This window comes from Canis lupus, chromosome 16 (assembly GCF_003254725.2).
Source record: "Canis lupus dingo isolate Sandy chromosome 16, ASM325472v2, whole genome shotgun sequence".
Classification (NCBI taxonomy): domain Eukaryota; kingdom Metazoa; phylum Chordata; class Mammalia; order Carnivora; family Canidae; genus Canis; species Canis lupus.
This window is the reverse complement of record NC_064258.1, coordinates 15,427,253-15,442,594: the sequence shown is the minus strand read 5'-3', so window position 1 is coordinate 15,442,594 and position 15,342 is coordinate 15,427,253. Positions and strand designations below refer to the sequence as shown.

General features: G+C 45.7%; 3 non-coding genes across 3 annotated transcripts; 1 reads left to right on the top strand and 2 right to left on the bottom strand.

The window, feature by feature from the left end:
• The first annotated feature begins 3,191 nt into the window (after positions 1-3,191).
• On the top strand, positions 3,192-3,263 carry TRNAC-GCA (transfer RNA cysteine (anticodon GCA)). Its single transcript has one exon. It is a non-coding gene; the product is annotated as a tRNA-Cys (tRNA).
• Positions 3,264-6,530: 3,267 nt separating this feature from the next.
• On the bottom strand, positions 6,531-6,602 carry TRNAC-GCA (transfer RNA cysteine (anticodon GCA)). Its single transcript has one exon. It is a non-coding gene; the product is annotated as a tRNA-Cys (tRNA).
• Positions 6,603-9,924: 3,322 nt separating this feature from the next.
• TRNAC-GCA (transfer RNA cysteine (anticodon GCA)) lies at positions 9,925-9,996 on the bottom strand. The gene has a single exon. It is a non-coding gene; the product is annotated as a tRNA-Cys (tRNA).
• Between the last annotated feature and the right edge of the window lie 5,346 nt (positions 9,997-15,342).

The window sequence follows — 15,342 nt, the reverse complement described above, 5'->3', positions numbered from 1 at the left end:
TCATCCAATCGTGATCCTGGTTGGCTTCACAGTTTCACCCACTTCCTGGATGAATTGCCACTTCAATGAAGCTTCACAGGATGTCAGGGCATTTCCTCAAATTTGACAAGCAAATTGCTACATCTTGCTTTCATTTTGGCCTCTATTGGGACCTTTCCCGTTACCCAGGTAATGGTGCCAGGATAGCAAAATACTCAGGTACAAAGGATCTCCCTGAATGGTGAGGTAGTGAGAGGGGTGGGTACTTGCTGTCAAGTTCTACCTACGTGTATGTATGTTTTTATGCTGTTTTTATATTTTATAATCCCCAAAGCTTTTCTCTAATATTTAGCTCGTGGGCACATGGGTGCACAAATCCATACATACACACTTGGCTGTCTCTCCATTTGAATGTATGTGATGCCCTAGCCTTTCTGCTTTCTATTCAACAGTGAACTGAGCTTTGGAATAAGAGATACAGCTCTGTTGCTTAGTTCAAAGGGATATTTAGCAGATGCCTCAGCAAAAGATAAAGAACAGGAAAACACTGAACTCCCAAAGTTCCCATTCTCCCATATGTTCAGATGTGACAACAACCATTTCCATGGTCAAGCACAGTAGCCATTCCTATATATTTGCTGATGCAATGTTTCAATAAAAACAGGTGTTGTGGACATCTAGGAAATTTTTTTGGCTTCACAACACCCATTTCCCTTCCTAAAAAGTCCCAGTTTTCCTTGGATGCGGGCTAGCAGAACTAGAATCTAGGGTCTTCTATACCGAGGAAGTAGCCATGCCCTGGTACTAGCTATCTCATGTTGATGCTCTCCTTAGGATTCAAGCAATGGGCAAGAGATAAAGCACCCAGAATGGCTGGTTCTGGATGGTGTAGATGCAGTTCCCTGACCACTCTGGCCTCTTGCCATGAGTCTCTCAGGCCGACATGGCTATGCCTTTTCCAAGGCTTATTTTCTGCTTCCTAGCAATTCTATGGTGTATTTCCAATCAGTTCTTTTAAATTAAAAAGGCAGTTTGCTGAAAAATACCAAATGGTACAAATGCCTTCACCTTCTTCTTGCTTTCTAGCATTTGGAATGCAACGTGATGCCATGCTTGGACTGGCCCAGTGGATGAGGGACAGAAGCTTTATGAGAAAAATCCATCTGGTTCTAAAGAAATGCAAAAACTGTCCCAAATAATAAAACCATTGGTGGCACCAAAATGAGGCCAGAGATCCTGAATCTGGATGTCTCTGTGTTATGAGACCACCAGCCTGGATACTGAGCCCTTGGGATAGCATCATCAGGAGGAAAACAGGTGGGGTTGGGGGATCCCGGACGGTTGGGACCAGTCTCCACTGATCCATTTTTAATCTGTTGAAATCTGTCTCTTTTCAGATAAAAGCATATCTTTTTTAAGTGACTCCGACAATTAGAATTGTTGCTTTTTTTTTTTTTTTAAACAAAACTAACCTGTGTGGAGAAAAGCAAATAGGTCATTTCAGAGATAGTATGTTTATAATTTGCATATAATTTCTTACAATGATAGAACTACTCTGGTCACAGTCCAGGAGATGGCCTGAGACTGAGGCCTGAGTCTGGTGCTCCAATAGCCAGTCCTTGTATCTGGTCCCAAGTCATCCAGCTGTGCTGAGCTGATGGTGTAGGGCCAACATGGCGCCATGACCTCTCCAGTGAGGCACCTTCCTTTAAAACCAAGCAGTAAAAAAATAAAAAATAATTTAAAAAATAATAATAATAAATAAATAAATAAATAAATAAATAAATAAATAAATAAAATAAAACCAAGGAGTAGGGAATGAGAAGAGCAGAGGGAACAGAATAGACAATGTAAGGCAGCCCAGGGAACCCTGCTGTGCAGAGGGTGATCATCAGGGTGGGACTAGAAGGAGTGGGCAGTTGAAGTAGGAGCAGAGTGGGAGGGAAGGAAAGAGGGAAGATTCCAGCTCTCAACGATGATTGTTGCCCCCCATAGAGACGGAGGAGGTGCAGAGCTGTGGGCAAGTAAGATCTCTAGAAGTCTCTGGAGGACAGAGTAAGTTCAGAGTCAGATAGGGGTCTGTCCAGATGAGGTTAGTCAGCCAGTTCCTCCTAGTTCAGTAGAGATGAGAAGGTACTATGCACGATGGCTGCTCAGGCACAACCACACAGGGGATGCGGTGCTCAGTGGAACACCCAGCAGATGTTGGTGTTGGTGTTGACACTCAACGGGGACAGAGTTCAGGGCAAGGGCATCTGACCCCATGTCATGTAGTCCCTGGTTCAAGTCGATGTGTCACCTGTTGGCCCTTCCCCTTGTTCTGACCACACATTTGCAATCACCCTGTCTGGGTCTGTGCTCCAATGGCCATGAACCTCTCCTTCCTACCTCACCACTTCTCCATACATTGCACCTTCTCTCAGGTTCTATCTTCCATCCAGCACATGGAACAATGAAACATAAAGGGCGAAAAGAAAGGTGAAGGGGGGAGGAGGTCATCTCCCACCCAGTTTAGCGCAGAGATGCCTTTAATCATAAATGTAGATTCAAGTCATAACTTGGTCACTAAACCAGGCATGTTTTATTTGGGCCTGATTTTTTTTTTAATCTTTTTTTAAAAGATTTATTTATTTATTTATGAGAGAGAGAGAGAGAGAGAAAGAGAAGCAGAGACACAGGGAAAACCGCTGAGCCACCCAGGGATCTCCATGGGCCTGATTTTAATGACGGTCTCTCCTCCTCCTCCTGATCTATACCAGGTAGGACAAGCCACAAAGTAAATGGGAAGCTCCAAAATCATCGGGAACTTGTGAGGAACTCCACTTGTCCCTTGCCCCCTTCCCAGAGAGTCTGGTGTAGGGGTTCCCAGGTGAGGCCCAACAACATCTACTTTTCCTAGCCCTACTTCCCCGACCCTAACCTCAGAGGGTCTGTTGAGCAGCTAATTCTGAGTCCTGCTCTTCTAGGTGAGTCTGGAGGATGTCCTAGCTGCAAACCTCAACGTTTTTAAGGCTAGTGCCTCCAGCCAGGGGCTGAGGGATGGAAAAGTGCTGGCTATAAGTAGAGGTAAGGGGCAGGGGTGGACAGACAGGTAGGGCACCTTTGCAGGGCTGTGGGATAGCAGAGTATTACCGAGGACACCTCTGCAGGTGGAGGCGGTCAGGGTGTGGCTCCGCAGGATTAGAGTGCTTATTAGACACCTATGTATGAGTGGGGGTATAGCTCAGGGGTAGAGCATTTGACTGCAGATCAAAAGATCCCTGGTTCAAATCCAGGCGCCTCTTATTATGCTTGCTTTTATGCCCTATAACAGCTGTTGTACCCCCAACATTGAAACCTCTACGATCACTGGGTGTTATACTATATATTGGCAAATCGAACTTCAATTAAATAAATAAATGAATGAATGAAACATAAAGAAAAAGCTATATATATATATACATATACATATAAAAGAAAGAAACCAATATGAAGAGATAAGGGACAGACCAGGACCCCTGGGGTTCACCTCCTGCCTTTCTCACAGATTCAAGTGGGCTCTACCAACCACCCCCACCATGCTGGTCAGTCCCTCTCTAGTGGCCTCCAGTGGGTATTTGTGTTATTCTGTGGCCACCCAGCACCTGAACCCCACCCCAAAATAGTGAGTCTTGGTGAGAAAGCACAGCTCTGCAACCTGCTATACCAAACAGATGTGCCAAATGCTGCTGCCCCCCACTTCCCTCCCACTGCTGGCCTAGGTCCCAGCTCAGACTTTACAGAGTGCGCTTCCTTCCAGGACACAGAGCTCTGGCTCCTCAGCAGAGCTGGTGGTCCATCCAGCGGTCTCTGGGGGCTACAGTGGTTCCTGCCCCACCTGCTAGTTGTAGCTTTGGCTGCGATTTCAGCCACTGGGGGTCCCTTTGAGCCTCGCCCTCCCACCCTCCCTCCAGGACCGTGGGCTCCTGCCAGCCTGCCAACGACTGTCTAGTCTGATTCCATCAGACAGAGGCATGTGCTGGGTTTGTACTTGTGTGGGTGACTCGTACTGGGACCCAGAGTAATTTGCAAGCAAGAGATCCTCAGAAAAATGCAGATGTGTGGGAACCGGGGGTTACCTGCCTGACCTAGTTGTACTGAAGTCAGTAAAAGTCCAGTTCGTCCTTCCTGGTTAGGAATCTAGCAGCCCAGGGTTAACAGAGGCAAAAACAGCCGAATAAAGTGTTGCTTGTACTTGGCTGAAATGAAGTGCCACTGGGAGCAAGGGACCCGTTGGCTGATTCCATCACACTGGGAATGACTGGATCAAAGGTCCAGCTTCTACATTCTCAGTCCTCGGAAGGACATGTGGGGCTCTGATGACCTCAATGAGAAAATCTATTGAAGGCACCTCGTAGCACAGCAGAACCCCAAAGGCAAACCTGGATCCTGCAGGTGCTAAATTCATTTCAATTGGGAGCCTCCTTGGTCTCTTGCGTGAAACTTGGGGCATTTATCTGGGAAGAAGAGTACTCCCCAAATGGTAAAGGGGATTTATGAGAGGATATGGAGAAAACAATCCCAGCTCCAAGTGCTACCAATCCTCATGGGTTTCCTCCTACATCGGGGCTGATAGAACTACTTGCAGAGGGTCCAGCACCCCTGGCCCTGGCCCACCAAATGCAGAAGCTGCCCACTCGCCGTGAGGCTGTGAGAACTGAAAACACCCAGGGGGTCTTCCTGGGCCACCAGGATATTTGTGCTACAGGCTTGGAATCCACATAGCCAATGGCTCCAGGAAGGGATAGTGTAGGGTCCCCTGCAGGGGAGGGGTGTGATCTGACTGTCCTAGGCAGTGGCTCCGCAACAAAGTGAGAGTCCCCACGCCAGTTCAGAAGGCTGTGGGGCTTTGGTACCCCAAACAGGCAGCCTTAGACCCAATCCCTGCCCCCTTAGATGTGCTGAGCCCAGACATGAGGCCTTTCAAGGCAGAAGGGGCTGCTCACTCAGAGGGTGGCTTCAGCCTTCCTGGCCAAATGCCTCCCCCAGGCTCAGCCCCGGGATTTGGCCTTGAGATGAAGAAGCAACATCCAGCCAGTGGTTGAAGAGGTGAAGCTGAGGGAGGGGGGAGCAGGGGTGAGAACAAATGAGCCCAGAAGAGGTGGAGTGAAGAGGGAAGGCGAAGGGAAGCATTAAAGTGTACCATCCAGGGACAGAAAGAGGAGGAGTTACTGGGCAGGCCAGAGGGGGCTTTAGGCATCAGATGAGGGGTCAGTGGGAAATGGGAAGGAGCTTATGATCAGGAAATGGTGAGTCAGCCAGGACAGGGGGCTGACAGGAATAAACAGAAACTACTGGGTCCTGGGGGGGGGGGTCCCTCCCTGGGAGAGGCCACAATCATGAAATGGTGTCAATAGGACACAATTTGAAGTGAGCCCCTGGCTCAAGGGAGGAGGTCTGACCGTAGGTCAGGAGGTCTGAGGTTCAGATTCCCAGGCTGCTGTGAGCCTATCTTGTTTCATGTTGGATGTGAGGTGGACATCATTCAGATCATTATTTGGGAAGGCCTCACTCATCTAGCCCAGTGCAGCCCTGGCTACGGGGAGGCAGAAGCAGCCGACAGCAGTGGGCCCCGTCATGTCTTGTCCCATGTTAGGGAAGTGGAAAGAACCCAAGCCCAGCCATGTGGGATGTGGACCCAACCCTAGTATTAATCAGGTGTGTGTGTGTGCCTGGGCATGTCTCTTAATTATGACCTCTTTTCAAGCCTATAACATGGGCACCAAACTAAATTGGCAGTTTCCAATTCTGACTTTCCACAGGGATCGTCCCATGAGCTTGTTAAAAATAGAGTCCCCTGGCCCCATGCCCAACTGCTCTGATCTGGGCAGTCTGACCTGGAGTCTGTGAGCTGTATTTCCATGAAAGCACACTCTGCTGCTCTTACTGCCTCACACAGCAGGTGCAGTGATGGGCAGTCCAGTGGGGACCCCTGGCCTTGGAGAAGTCCAGAGCCCTCCACTCGACACAGCCCTGGGATGACACTGATGTCTCAGGCTGTGGCTGGCTGGTGGAGGCAGAGGATTGTGCAGAGGGGGACAGTGGACAGGAATGCCTCCTGCTTACAGCAGAGCAGGGCTCATGGACTGACTGGACCTGAGGGAGTAGGTCAGTGTCTGAAGGGGTTCTGGAATTAATTACAGGGGCCAGAAGTCTTCCTGTCAGAGTGAGGTGAGCTTTTAAGGACAGATGCTCCTTACATGTCCTTGTGCTCACTGATTTTTGGAATGCAACTCCAGCTTCCTTATACTCGCTGGAGCTCATGATTCTACACCAAAGGCAGAGAGAAAAGAGGTAGGAAAGATCTGTCTTTCACAGTTTCACTCCTTGGGGTCAGTCCAACAGAGCCAATCAGAATTCCTCCCTGGGGGCATGGGTCTGTGAATCTGGAGCAGGCTAACCTCCCCGTGCTGGGCTCAGAAAGCTAAGCAGCTACCCTACTGCAGTGCCCCCTGCTGGCTCTGCTACTCCTGTATTACAGGGGACCCACCTGTGATCAAAAGTAAAGAGAAAAAAAAAAGTAAAGTTAAGGAAGGGGGCACCCGGATTTGAACCGGGGACCTCTTGATCTGCAGTCAAATGCTCTACCCCTGAGCTATACCCCCTTAACTGGTATAGTGGAATAAATAACACCTTATATCTGTGTTGATACATCAGGGATCAGTTTTCCCTGGTTGGAATGCCTTTGCCAGCTCTGCTTCTCTCAGCTCTGGCCTTCCTCCTGCAGGAAACCAGCCAGGCCTCTCCCTCTACTATATGCACCTGGCTGAGGATATCCCTGGGCACCTTGTTAACCTCTATGGGCAGGGAGAGCTTTAAAATCATCCAGATCACTCTCTCTCCAGCAGTAACAGTTGTTGAGCATCCATGTCAGGCACCCTGGCATGGTGACATAACTGTGACCAGGTGGCAGCGCCTTCCCCTATGCTGAGAGAAGGTCCAGAGCCCATGTCCAAATGTTACTTAATCACATAGAAGGACGTTCAGTTGGTTAAGTATCTGCCTTCGGCTCAGGTCATGATCCCTGGGGTCCTGGGATCGAGCTCCATGTCCTAGGGCTCCCTGCTCAATGGGGGGCCTGCTTCTCCTCTGCTTCTCCCCATTGCTCCTGCTCTGTCTGTCTCTCTCTCAAAAAAAAAAAAAAAAAAAAAAAAAAAAAGAATGTCCATGATACTTTGTCAACTGAAGAGACCGGTTACGAAACAGTGTGTCTGAATGAAATTATAGATGATCTCAGCTTTTTTCGGTGCTCTTATTTATCTTTCAAGTTTTCCATGTTGAGCATGTGACCTTTATAAAAAAAAATAAAAAATAATAAAAATATTACTTAAGAAAAATTATACTCTAGGAGAATTCCACTCCTGGGAGGTTATCCCTCAGGAACACCCATGTGAGTGCACAAAGATGCCCGTATGTGGAAACTTGCTGCAGCGTTTATCTTTCTTGTGTTAGCAATAAACTGGAAACCACCTAACTATCCACTGACAGGAAATAGGTTACAAACATGGTGCAGTCAGAGAATGGGGTATGATGCAACAGAAAAAGATAACATAGGTCCAGAGTACGATCATGGAAAGACTCTTAAACAGTATCATTAAAGGCAAAAAGCAAATTACGTGGCATGTGTATGATGTGAACTCATTTGGGCTTTCAAAAAGACACCATGTATGCATATGATTACATAATAAAAAAAGATTATACACACATACAAAGGCATTAATGTATAAACATTAAATTTTTATATATATATAAAATTTTTTGAGAGAGAGAGAAAGGTGAGGAGGGGCAGAAGGAGAGGGAATCCTAAGCTGACTCCGTGCTGAGTGCAGAGCCTGATTGATCACCCCATCCAGAGGTCACAACTTGAGCCAAAACCAAGTCAGATGCCCAACCGACTGCACCACCTGGGTACCCCTAAAATATATATTTAAATATAGGGGATCCTTGGGTGGCTCAGCGGTTTGGCGCCTTCCTTTGGCCCAGGGTGCGATCCTGGAGTCCCAGGATTGAGTCCCACGTCAGGCTCCTGGCATGGAGCCTGCTTCTCCCTCCTCCTGTGTCTCTGCCTCTTTCTCTCTGTGTCTATCATAAATAAAAATAAATAAATAAATCTTTAATAAGTAAATATAAATTTTTATATGTATTTATATGCTATAGACAACATATCTATAAAATACATATATCATCTTATCTCCTATGGGAGAAAATAAACCAAACAGCTACTGCCAATGAGGGGATTCTTTTATTTTCCAATTTACACATGTAATAACCCAAATGTTTACACATTCCAGCCTTCCAGGTAACTGAGTGGTTAAAAATAACTGAGAGAAAGTGCTATGAGTATTCTTTCCTTTCCTGCCTTCCCTGGACCCCAGCCAGCCACAAACCCGAAGCCCCCCTAGTCTGTCCTTCCCCCCACCACATCTGCGGCAATGTTTGCAGACACTTGTCAATTCTGTGGGTTTTCCTGCCACCTGCCCTCCAGCACTGTCGCTGTGGTTTCACACACCGGTGGTGCACTGACCACCCAGCTGGGATGCACAATGTCCTTGGTTGGTCTGAGCTCAAAGGGCCAGCCCATTGCCCTCCCCAGACCCCAGCATCACCTGGCCCCTCAGCCACACGCTGCCCTCTTCCACACCTGCCTACTCCACCCTGACCTCTCAGCCTGCCCAGAGGCCTCTCGGACTCAAGGCTCTGGTGCCAAGGGGGCACCAAGGGGGCGCCTGATGATGTGTAGACCATGAGGAGTCTGAAAATCATGAGAGGAATGCTCACCTCCTAGGTCCTCAGAGACTCAACAAAACCAAAGGGTGACAGACAGTTCCAAAGGTGAGAAAGGTTTTTATATTCACAGTTGGAGCAAGATAGTCAAGGAAGGGATCGGCCCCAGCTCAGTGATGAAAATCCACACGGCCCCATAAACACTAAGTCAGGGGGCAGGGGTCCCTAGGGAATACTCCAGAAGAGTAAGAAAGAGAGGCAGCGCCTGCACAATCCCAGCGGGCCCCTCAGGGAGGAGGAGGAAATAAACCACCAAGAGAGGTCCAACATCAGAAGGTGTCGTGAGAGGGCAGGGACAGGAAAAGGACAAGCCACCCAGCTCTCTGGCCAAAATTCCCAGTGTTTATGAAACCGGAAAAATAAGCAAGCACTAATTAAGAAATTCAAGTCTCTCATTAACAAAAAGGAATTAGCTCCAAGGAAAGGGAAACTCCAAGGGCATCCCCGAAGATAAAAGGAGTTCTGTTTTCTCAGGCACTCATGTCATGTGCTGATAACAGAACTCAGAGGACAGAGGACAGAGACTCGTTGCCACCTGCTGGCTCTGGACCAGCATCCTGGGTTAGGCAGGGTCCCACTGTGGAGCCCTCAATGGCCACTTCTCTGCGGCACTTTCCCGATGCCCCGTGTAATAGAGATTGAGGCTTTCTTGCTGCCAAATACTTCATTATGAGAACTATCTAGAGTGTAGGTCTGTTGTTGATCTAAGCCCGGAGGGTGGTGAAATGTATTTTAGGGAGTCAGGAGAAAGGTCATAAAGGTGTGAGGCGGGATAGAAATCAATGACTCTCGCTTCTGAATTCCACGCCGGATCTTGGAACTCCTTGAACTCTGAGTCTGTCTACCAACACTCAGCTGCTTGTCCTCCAAACCATGCAAAGTCATTATGCTCCCTAGTTCTGAGATGGGTGATGGAATTCACTGGTCCCTTATGCAGAAGTTTACTTGTGGAGCTTGAACAAGACATACAATGGTCTTGAACAGGGCCTCAGTGTGCACTTGAGCAGGTAGAGAGGGCCCCCTCCCTGAGCCCCAGATCTCGGTGCTTTGCTGGTTCCAGTGGGGGAAAGACAACTTTAGGTCGATGTCTAATAAGGAAGAAGTTTAAAAAAAATACAGCATCCATTTAAATGAGGAATAAGTAGGGGGCACCCAGATTTGAACTGGGGACCTCTTGATCTGCAGTCAAATGCTCTACCCCTGAGCTATACCCCCTTCTGCTATGGTATGATTTAATTAATATTCTTCATTTGTGCAGCCACACCCAGCCTACCTGTAAAGTGATGAGTAACCACTTCAGGAAGGACCTCTCTCGGGAACTGCCAGGCCTGCTTCGGTGAAAACTCACCAACGTGCTGTATAGCAAGCAACAGGCTCCCTTCTCAAAAGCCCCTCAGCCTGTGGGGTTGGCAGCAGCCTGGAGCCCCTAGGGGTGGGCAGCAGCCTGGAGAAGCTTCGACACTGGCTGTTAGAATGCCTGCAGAGGCAAATGTCATGCCCGTCATGGTGAGAACCTAAAACCCAGAAACTTGATGTGATTGAGTATCTATCCAAACCTACTGAATGAGGGCCTGACCCTCACCACCCTTACAAACTGACATTCAGTTCAGGGTACTTTCTACTAATCCACAAGTTGGGACACAAGATGATCCTCCCAACTTCCATTTCTCCGGCTAATTAGACAGAGAATGATCTACTTCAAGAAGTCATCAGAAATAGATGGTTGAGTAGATTTAGGAATCCTCAAGAGCACGAACAGACCTGTACTAACATAATTCGAGGACCAAGAAATGTTACTAGAGAAGAACCCCATTTGACCCAGAGGGGTTCTTATCTGTGGGCAATGCCCCATCACATCTGAAAGATGAATTTATCTTTGATTAGCACCTTTTCATCTCCAGCCTTGCCAAGTCCCTGCTCCCCCTGCTGTCACAGGAGCTGGCAAACGTTCTCTTCTGCAAACCATCTCTCCCTACTATGGGCATTTCCCCCTCTTACCCACCAGCCTTTCCCTTGGAGCCCTGGCAATCTCCTCGGAAGCCAGTTCGAAGCTTCTCTTTTCCCCTCCTGGCCAGGAGGCTGCAGAAACTCTCATCTCTACACTGCTTTCTACCATGATGCTAAACCTCAGGATTTCTTGTTTCTGACAAAGAGGGTAGACTGCCAGGTCAAATGGAAAGGATTCAAGAGCCTGCAAGAGCACAGAACTCTCCAGAGGGCAGAGACTGGGTGCCAGCAAGAGCCCCAGAAGTGAGCACCGATGTAGTAGGACATGTGGACATCTCTAGATTACGGTGGCCTGCAGTGTCAGTGGTACAGGGGTGGGGGGCCATTCCAGAGATGAAGCCTTGACCCCGACATGTGGTGGGCAATCAGAAAAGAAACAGGCTTGCCTAAAGACAGCACTTAGGAGGGGCTAAGCTCTTAAGGAGCAAGTGTACACCCTTCATCTGGTCTGAAAAGCTGCAGGCAGTTATTTTAATTCATGTTGGACTCAGGTGACTGGTGCCCCAGGCTCCTAGTCAAATGTAAATCCTCCCTGAAGAAATGCACCAGGAAACAAACTTCCTAGAACTCCCCTGGGTCGGGTTTTTTAACAAATCTAAGTGTGAGAGAAGCAGAGTAGTATGGAGGCCCACAAGGTAGACTCAGAAGGCAGAGAGAGCCTGGATCCAAGACCTGCCCCAGCTGTGAGACCTCTCTCTCCGCTTTCTTCTCCTCTCTATGCCTCTGCCACATAAGCTGTAAAATGATAATACCATATAGTTGATGAACTGGTGTAGAGATTCGATCAGTTAATGCAGATAAAAAACTTGAACCAGGACTGGCACACAGGAAGCTCTATGTCACTGTTTGCTGAACAAACTTAAAAATGTAGGAGAAAACTAGCTAACATTCATGAGAGTCAACGGAAATAGTAAACATTGGAATGGACCTGCAAAAACTCCATCCATGGAATTATTTGAATAAATCAAGGAGTGTCTTAAAAGAGAGACATGGAATCCAGATTGCAGAGCAAAAGACTCAGACATGATCACGTATCTTTGAAAAATTAATCAGATAAGACGTTCTTGTAATGGAAGATGTAATTAACTTGTTTTTTTTTTTACTTTCTATTGAAGAATTTGTACACAAAGTACACAAATCTTAAATGTATAGCTCAATGAATGTTTACATACACACACACCCAAAACCATCACCCAAATCAAGACACAGAAAATTTAAGCACCTCCTAGGATTCCCTAGCACCCCTTTCCAATTGCCCTCCTCTCCCCAAGGATAACCAGCATTCTATCACCATGGATTAGTTTTGCCTGTTCTTGGATTTATTCTTTTGAGTCTGGCTTCCTTCATTCAACCTCATATTTCTAAGATTTATTCATGTTTGTCCACTCTAACACTAATGTGTTCTTTTTAATTCCTGTTTAGCATTCCATTGCATGACTATACATGATTTATTTATCTATTCTACTGCTAATGGACACTCTAGCTGTTTCCAGTTGGGAGCTGTTAAGAGAAATGCTGGTGTGAACATTTTTTTTATTTATTTATTTATTCACGAGAGACCCACAGGCAGTGGGAGAAGCAGGTTCCCCATGGGGAGAGCCTGATGCAGGGACCTAATCCCAAGACCCCGGGATCATGACCTGAACCAAAGGCTCAAACACTGAACCACCCAGGCATCCCTGGAATGAACAATCTTATATGTACATGTGCACTCTAAAGTCTATAGCTTGGAATATTTTTGTTGAATAAGAGAGGGTTCACATTTTCAACTCTGACTGATAATGCCAGACCATTTTCTGAAGTGGTTATATCAAATTGCACTACCACCAGCAAAGTAGGAGAGATACTACTGCTCCACATCCTCACAATGCTCAGTACCATCAGCCTTCTCCATTTTAACTGTCCTGGTGAGGATATAGTGCTATCTCATTGTGGCTTAAATGGCATCTCCCCAAAGACTAAGGAAGTTTGAGTTTCTTCTTGAATCCCTATTGGTCATTTGGGTCTCTACTTTTGTGAAGGGCCTGTTCAAATCTCTTGTTCATTTTTCTGTTGGGTTGTCTGTATTTTTCTTATTCTTTTGCCCAAGTTCTTAATATGTTTTGGATATGAACCCATCAATTATACATATATCATGTATTTACAAGGAAGTTTGGAGGGACCATGTAAGAGTGGACGTTTTGGTAAAGGAAATGATCTTGGTTGGAAGACAGTAGAGTGAAGAGCTTTACCATTCATTGGGTAGGAAGTTGGTGTACTGACATCTCTAACAGTTAAAATCTTGGATTTTTCCACTGACCCAGCTCAGTCCTGCTAAGCTTGCTCACTCTATTTGTGTAAGTTATATTGTCCTAGAAAATTTTCCATGCCATCTGAATATTATATTTTATTGGCACAAAGTCATTCATAATATAATCCTATGATCTTTTTAAAATTGTAATGAAGTATTCTTTCGAATATTTCTTATATCAGTTATTAGTGTTTTCTCTTTTTCCTTGGTCTTGTCTGGGTTATCATTTTTATTATTTGTTTCAAAGAACAACTTTTGCCTCATTGGTCATATCTCTTGTATGTTTGTGTTCTATATAATCAATTTATGAAAATAAATGAAAAAAATCTATTTATGCCTTCATTAATTCATCTTTATTACTTGCTTCTTTATTTTTCCTTTGGCTTTACTCTATTATCCTTTTCATTTTTAAATTAAAAAAAAAAAATTTAGAAGAGGCTGGTGGGTGCAGAGAGAGAGAATCCCAAGCAGACTCCATGCCCACCAGCACATAAGTCGGGCATGGAGCTGGATCTCATGACCCTGAGATCATGACCGGAGCCAAAATCAGGATCAGTCACTCCACTGACTGAGCCACCCAAGCATGCCCACTGTCCCTTTTATATCTTTTCTGGGATAGTTGCAGAGTTAGTTAACTTTCACCTTATCTCTTCGTAATACTGTGAATGCAGGAAGGCTTTAAATTGCCCTCTGCACACTGCCCTGGTGGCAACTGACAAGTTTCAGTATCTGGTACTTTCACTATCGTGTAGTTCAAATATTTTCTGACTTCCAACTCAATTGCAATTTTTTTGCCTTTTTTGACCCCTGCATTATTTAGAAGTATAGTTTCTAATTTCCAAGAAGATGGGGATTTTCCAATGATTTGTTAGGTTTTCTCATTATTTGTTGTTACTTGAATTTTAACTTAATTTTATTTCAGTCAGAATACATATTCATTGTGATTGAATTGCTTTGGAATTTGTAAAGACTTGCTTTATGTTCAGAATATGAATAATTTGTGTGAACGTTCCATAAATGACTTGGGGAGGGGGGGAGTGTATGTTCTGTAATTGCTGAGTGTAGGTTCTTTATGTGTTAATTAGGCCCTGTTTGTCAATCATGTTGTTCAGATCTTTTATATCTTTCTGATATATCTCTGCTTGTCCTTTCAATTCACAAAAGAAGGATTTAAAGATCTCTCGCACAGTTGGAAGTTTTCCCGTTTCTCCTTTTTTAATCTGTTAATTTCTGCTTAATATGTTTTGAGGCTTTGTTATTAGGTGCATCAAATTTAGAATTGTGGTACTCAACTGGTAAATTGGATTTTTTATCAATACAAAATTATGGTCTTTATCCTTGGTAATGATTTTTGCCTCAAAAACAATTTTGTCTGGTATTAATACAGCTACATGATATATAGTTGCCATAGTTACATTTCTTTCTGTCCTTTTATTTTTAATATTTTTACATCCTTCTGTTTTCTACCTATCTCTCAGGAACGACCTATGGTGGTTGTTGTTGTTTTTTGATCCAGTTATATTCTTTGTCTTTTTACTGTGCCATTTTATACATTTATATTTAATGTTAACACTGGTAATATTTTGGTTTAAGTCATCTTCCTTCTTTGTCCTGAAACTTCTAAGTTCTTTTACGCTCCTTCACTGTCTTCTTTTGGTAACTATAGGAAGAGACCCAGGAGTTGAGAGATGAGATCCCTGCACCCTGGAATGGAACTGGTAGAAATCCATGAGAGTCCAGGGAGCTAACAGATTTCTCTTAGGATAGGATCACACAAAAGATGGTTAGTGTGGGTCTAACAGATCCTGGACCCAGAGTGTATACAAGGGAACCAGCAACTTGTCTGCTATTAAGAGTGACCTAGATTCCTTGGGCTGGCATTTGCCTAGAATAAAAAAAACTGGGACATCGGGAATAAAATCATTAGCTCTTTTCCTGTGCTGACCTGGGTGGGGACAAGAGTCTCTAGGGAACAGCGGTTTTCTCAGTGTCCACAAAAGGTGGAGTCATGGAGGAGCAAAACCTGATCCCAGCTCCAATAAAGCTACATCCCTCCCCACAGCAGATCCTCTGACTCCTTTGGATCACAGGCTCATCAAGGACATGCCTCTCCCCCATCTGTCCCCTCACTCCGCAGAGACCCTACCCCTGCTTAACAGACAGGACAGAAGCAGCCACACCTCAGAGACCCCTCTCTACTTTCCCATTCTTCTCAAAGAAAACACGCCCCGCATCCCTTCCAAGTAAACGACTCCTCTACCCTG